Here is a 6614-nt window from a genome sequence, read left to right as displayed (position 1 = left end):
AAGGACACGAAGAAAAACAAGTGCTGGCAAGGGGCCGGACATTTGGCCGGATGGTGTCATACTTTTGTCCCTGAGGCCGGCTTATCCGGGGGGGCGGATTATCCGGCCCTTACTTAGGCCGGAATATCCGCCCCCCCCGGAAGCTGCAACGGCTCATTTTCTGGGGGGGTATAAATACCCCCCTTCTTCTACCTTGGATGCTTGCTCAATCATTGCACAAGAAATCTGCCAAGCCACCTCCATTAGAGCCACCTCAAGAAACACAAGATTTGCAAGATCTCCTTCCTCCCCCAACCAAAGCTCTTGATCTTTGGAGATTCGAAGGAGAAGACACCGATCTGAATCCTCACCGAAGCGTTTTTCATTTCCCCCTCTCTTGTTTGAGGGATCTCATGCTAGTGTTCCTATTTGGTTCCCCAGTTGATTTGTGTTGATGTGTTGTTGTTGATTGTTGTATTGTTACAGATTTGGGAGCCTCCAATTCAGTTGTGGATGTGTGCCCCAAGAACCTTGTAAAGGCCCGGTTTCCGCCTCGAGGAAATCCCTTAGTGGAAGTGGGCTAGGCCTTCGTGGCGTTGCTCACCGGAGATCTGAGTGAAGCCTTCGTGGCTGTTGGTTTGGCTTTCGTAGCAACCACACTCCTCCAAACGTAGACGTACCTTCTTGCAAAGGAAGGGAACTACGGGAATCATCTCCGTGTCATCGCGTGCTCCACTCTCGGTTACCTCTATCCTATTCTATCTCTTATTGCTTAGCTATATCTTGCTTAGTTGTTTGCCTTGTCATATAGGTAAATTCACTTAGTTGCATATCTAGAGAATTTACCTTTGTGTCAAGCCTAAATTGAAAAAGAACTAAAAATTGGTTAGCACCTATTCACCCCCCCCCCCCCTCTAGGTGCGGCATACGATCCTTTCAATTGGTATCAGAGCCTCGGCTCTTATTTCGGGCTTAACCGCCTAAGAGTATGCCGGACGATGGACCTTCGGAAGGGGAGGCTAGGTCGGTCACCATGGATGATATCAATTCGTTGAAGTCATCCATGGATGCTCAAATGGAAAGCATGAGAAAAGTGATTTCCGAGCTTTTGACTCCTCCCCGTCCCGTGGCTCCCACCATAGAGGTTAATGTCACGGATGCGGTAGTAGAGGGTGATACTTCGGTATTACCTTCCGCTACCACACCCGAGGATGGTGATAACTTAAACACTATCAAACCCCCCATTGCATCTCCCAAGGGAACTAGTGGAAGTGAGAGCTACAATCGAGTACCTCCACCTTTTCTATCTCCCGATATACCGGTTCCCCATCCTCATATAAACATCCGGGGCGACCCACCTAAGTTTTCCGTTAATGATTACGATACTTGGAAATTTGAGTTTAGCTCACATGTTCGCAGTGCCTCCAATGAACTTTGGAGAATCATCGTGGAAGGCTTCAAGCCTTACAACCCCGACAAGTTGACTAGAAGAGAAGCGGTTGATAGTCAACTCAACAACACCGCCTTGCACATGATTCAAACTGCTATGGGGACAAAGGAGTTGTCTCGTGTTCGGCATTTCACCACCGCCAAGGATGCTTGGGATGGTTTGGCCGCGAGTTGCATTGGAAGTGAGAGCACAAGAAGGAACAAGTATAATGCCCTTCGGAATAAAGCCGAGGCTACCGAATGAAGATCATGAAGATATGTATGGAAGACTTCTCACCGTTGCCGACTCCTTCCGGAATGTTGGAGCCACTCACATTAATGATTCTTGGATCAAGGAGAAGTACATTGAGTGCATGATGCCATTTGAGCCTATTGATGTCAAGACTCTTGTCGGAAGAGAATGCTATGCCTCCCTCACCTCTCAACAAGCCGTGCACGAGATGCAAGCGCTCAAAGTGCTTGAGCAAAACTCTCATGATTCCTGCAATCGTGCCATTGGGATGACAAAAGGGTCCAACCTTGCCTTGGTGGTCAACTCCCGTGAAGAAGTGATTCATCAAGAATCTTATAGGGCATCTTGGAGCATGACCTATCCGGAAGACTTGGAACACCACTACCATGTGAAGGAGATATGCCCAAGAGGCAATAATAAAAGTGGTTATTATATATATCTTTATGTTTATGATAAATTTTTATATGTCATGCTATAATTGTATTAACCGAAACATTAGTACATGTGTGATATGTAAAACAACAAAGAGTCCCTAGTATGCCTCTTAACTAGCTTGTTGATTAATGGATGATTAGTTTCATAATCATGAACATTGGATGTTATTAATAAACAAGGTTATATCATTGTATGAATGATGTAATGGACACACCCAATTAAGTGTAGCATAAGATCACGTCATTAAGTTATTTGCTATAAGCTTTCGATACATAGTTACCTAGTCCTTATGACCATGAGATCATGTAAATCACTTATACCGGAAAGGTACTTTGATTACACCAAACGCCACTGCGTAAATGGGTGGTTATAAAGGTGGGATTAAGTATCCGGAAAGTATGAGTTGAGGCATATGGATCAACAGTGGGATTTGTCCATCCCGATGACGGATAGATATACTCTGGGCCCTCTCGGTGGAATGTCGTCTAATGTCTTGCAAGCATATGAATAAGTTCATAAGAGACCACATACCACGGTACGAGTAAAGAGTACTTGTCAGGAGACGAGGTTGAACAAGGTATAGAGTGATACCGATGATCAAACCTCGGACAAGTAAAATATCGCGTGACAAAGGGAATTGGTATCGTATGTGAATGGTTCATTCGATCACTAAAGTCATCGTTGAATATGTGGGAGCCATTATGGATCTCCAGATCCCGCTATTGGTTATTGGTCGGAGTGAGTACTCAACCATGTCCGCATAGTTCGCGAACCGTAGGGTGACACACTTAAAGTTGGATGTTGAAATGGTAGAACTTGAATATGGAATGGAGTTCGAATATTTGTTCGGAGTCCCGGATGAGATCCTGGACATCACGAGGAGTTCCGGAATGGTCCGGAGAATAAGATTCATATATAGGAAGTCATTTTATGAGATTTAAAATGATCCGGAAGGTTCTATGGAAGGTTCTAGAAGGTTCTAGAAAAGTCCGGAAGAAACCACTATGGAAGGCGGAGTCCCAAAGGGACTCCACCTCCATGGCCGGCCAACCCTAGAGGGGGAGGAGTCCCAAGTGGACTCCCCCTATGGGGGCCGGCCACCCCCCCACATGGAAGTGGGGAATCCCACCCCAAGTGGGATTCCCACCTTGGGTAGGTTTCCCTATCACATGGAAGGTTTTGGGTTCGGGTCTTATTCGGAGACTTGTAGTCCAACACTTGGGGCTTCCACCTATATAATGAGGGCCAAGGGGAGGGGGCCGGCCACCCCAAGAACCACCAAGGTGGCCGCACCCCTTAGTGGCCGGCGCCCCCCTCTCCCCAAACCCTAGCCGCCCCGCTCCTCCACTTCCCGCACGCTTAGCGAAGCTCCGCCGGATTTCTCCACCACCACCGACACCACGCCGTCATGCTGTCGGATTCAATAGGAGCTACTACTTCCGCTACCCGCTGGAACGGGGAGGTGGACGTCGTCTTCATCAACAACCGAACGTGTGACCGAGTACGGAGGTGCTGCCCGTTTGTGGCGCCGTGATCAAGATCTTCTACGCGCTTGGCAAGCGGCAAGTGAACGTCTACCGCAGCAACAAGAGCCTCATCTTGTAGGCTTTGGAATCTCTTCAAGGGTAGACTCGATAATCCCCTCGTTGCTACCGTCTTCTAGATTGCATCTTGGATTGGATTGCGTGTTCGCGGTAGGAAATTTTTTGTTTTCTATGCAACGTTATCCTACAGTGGTATCAGAGCCGTGTCTATGCATAGATGGTTGCACGAGTAGAACACAATGGTTTTGTGGGTGTTGATGCTCTTGTTATATTTAGTTTGAGTACTTTGCATCTTTGTGGCATAGTGGGATGAAGCGGCTCGAACTAACTTTACATGACCGCGTTCATGAGACTTGTTCCTCGTTCGACATGCAACTTGTATTGCATAAGAGGCTTTGCGGGTGTCTGTCTCTCCTACTATAGTGAAGATTCAATTTACTCTTCTATTGACAACATTAGTATCAACGTTGTGGTTCATGTTCGTAGGTAGATTAGATCTCTATCGAAAACCCTAAACCACGTAAAATATGCAAACCAAATTAGAGACGTCTAACTTGTTTTTGCAGGGTTTGGTGATGTGATATGGCCATAATGTGATGATGAATATGTATGAGATGATCATTATTGTATTGTGGCAACCGGCGGGAGCCTTATGGTTGTCTTTAAATTTCATGTTGAGTAGTTTTTCAAAGTAGTTGTAATAGTTGCTACATGGAGGACAATCATGAAGACGGCGCCATTGACCTTGACGCTATGCCGACGATGATGGAGATCATGCCCGAAGATGATGGAGATCATGTTCGTGCTTTGGAGATGAAGATCAAAGGCACAAAGACAAAAGGGCCATATCATATCACATATGAACTGCATGTGATGTTAATCCTTTTATGCATCTTATTTTGCTTAGATCGCGACGGTAGCATTATAAGATGATCCCTCACTAAAATCTCAAGATAATAAAGTGTTCATCCTTAGTAGCACCGTTGCCAAGACTTGTCGTTTCGAAGCATCTCGTGATGATCGGGTGTGATAGAATCAACAAGTGCATACAACGGGTGCAAGACAGTTTTGCACATGCGGATACTAAGGTGACCTTGACGAGCCTAGCATGTACAGACATGGTCTCGGAACACGTGATACCGAAAGGTAGAGCATGAATCATATGGTTGATATGATGAACACTTTGAGTGTTCGCCATTGAAATCACACCTTGTCTCGTGATGATCGGACTTAGGTGCGGTGGATTTGGTTCGTGTGATCACTAAGACAATGCGAGGGATATTGTTTTGAGTGGGAGTTCACTTAGATTTTTAATTATGTTGTATTAAAATTTGAACTCAATTTGTCATAAACTTAGTCTAAACTTTTGCAAATATATGTTGTAGAGATGGCGTCCCCAATCAATTTTAACCAGTTCTAGAGAAAGAAAAACTTAAGAGCAACGGTAGCAACTTCACCGACTGGTTCCATCATGTGAGGATCTTCCTCTCTGGCGGAAATCTGCAATATGTGCTTGATGCACCGCTAGGTGACCCTCCTGCAGAAACTGAAACCGATGAAGTAAAAGTTGTTTACGAGACTCGGAAAACTCGGTACTCTCAAGTTCAGTGTGCCATCCTGTGCAGTATGGAATCCGATCTTCAAAAACGTTTTGAGCACCACGATCCTCATGAATTGATGAAAGAGCTGAAAGCTATTTTTGAGACTCATGCGGCCGTGGAATGCTATGAAGCATCGAAACATTTCTTCAGCTGTATGATGGAAGAAGGCAGCTCCGTTAGTGAGCACATGCTCGCCGTGACCGGGCATGCGAAGAAACTCAGTGACTTGGGAATAGTGATTCCTAACAGGTGGGATTAATCGTGTCCTTCAATCACTGCCACCAAGTTACAAGAACTTTGTGATGAACTACAATATGCAGAACATGAACAAGGAGTTACCTGAACTCTTTGGCATGCTAAAAGCTGCTGAGATTGAGATCAAGAAAGAGCACCAAGTGTTGATGGTCAACAAGACCACCAGTTTCAAGAAACAGGGCAAGTCTAAGGGAAAATTCAAGAAGGGTGGCAAGAAAGCTGCCACGCCTCCTATGAAACCTAAGAACGGCCCTAAGCCTGATGCTGAGTGCTATTACTGCAAGGAGAAGGGACACTGGAAGCATAATTGCTCCAAGTATCTGGCTGATCTGAAGAGCGGCCTTGTCAAGAAGAAGAAAGAAGGTATATCGATATACATGTTATAGATGTTTATCTCAACGGTTCTCGTTCTAGTACCTGGGTATTTGATCTTGGTTCGGTTGCTCATATTTGTAACTCGAAACAGGAACTAAAGAATAAACGAAGACTGCGAAAGATGAAGTGACGATGCGCGTTGGAAACGGATCCAAAGTCGATGTGATCGATGTCGGCACACTTCCTCTACATCTACCTTCGGGATTAGTTTTAAGCCTAAATAATTGTTATTTTGTACCCGCGTTGAGCATGAACATTATATCTGGATCTTGTTTAATGCAAGACGGTTATTCATTCAAGTCTGAGAATAATGGTTGTTCTATTTTTATGAATAATATGTTTTATGGTCGAGCACCTGAAAAGAATGGCTTATTTCTGTTAGATCTCGATAGTAGTGATACGCATATACATAACATTGATGCTAAGCGAATTAAATTGAATGATAATTTTACTTATATGTGGCACTGTCGTCTTGGTCATATTGGAGTGAAACGCATGAAGAAACTCCATACCGATGGATTACTTGAATCACTTGACTTTGAGTCACTTGATAGATGCGAAGCATGTCTAATGGGAAAAATGACTAAGACTCCATTTTCTGGTATGATGGAGCGAGCTACTGACTTATTGGAAATCATACATACCGATGTGTGCGGACCAATGAGCGTAGCATCGCGCAGTGGTTATCGTTATGTTCTAACCTTCACAGATGATCTGAGTAGATATGGGTATATCTATTTCATG

The sequence above is a fragment of the Lolium perenne genome, chromosome 2, assembly GCF_019359855.2.
Source record: "Lolium perenne isolate Kyuss_39 chromosome 2, Kyuss_2.0, whole genome shotgun sequence".
NCBI classification, from domain to species: Eukaryota; Viridiplantae; Streptophyta; class Magnoliopsida; order Poales; family Poaceae; genus Lolium; species Lolium perenne.
The sequence above is the reverse complement of the archived record's forward strand: the minus strand, read 5'-3'. Positions refer to the sequence as shown.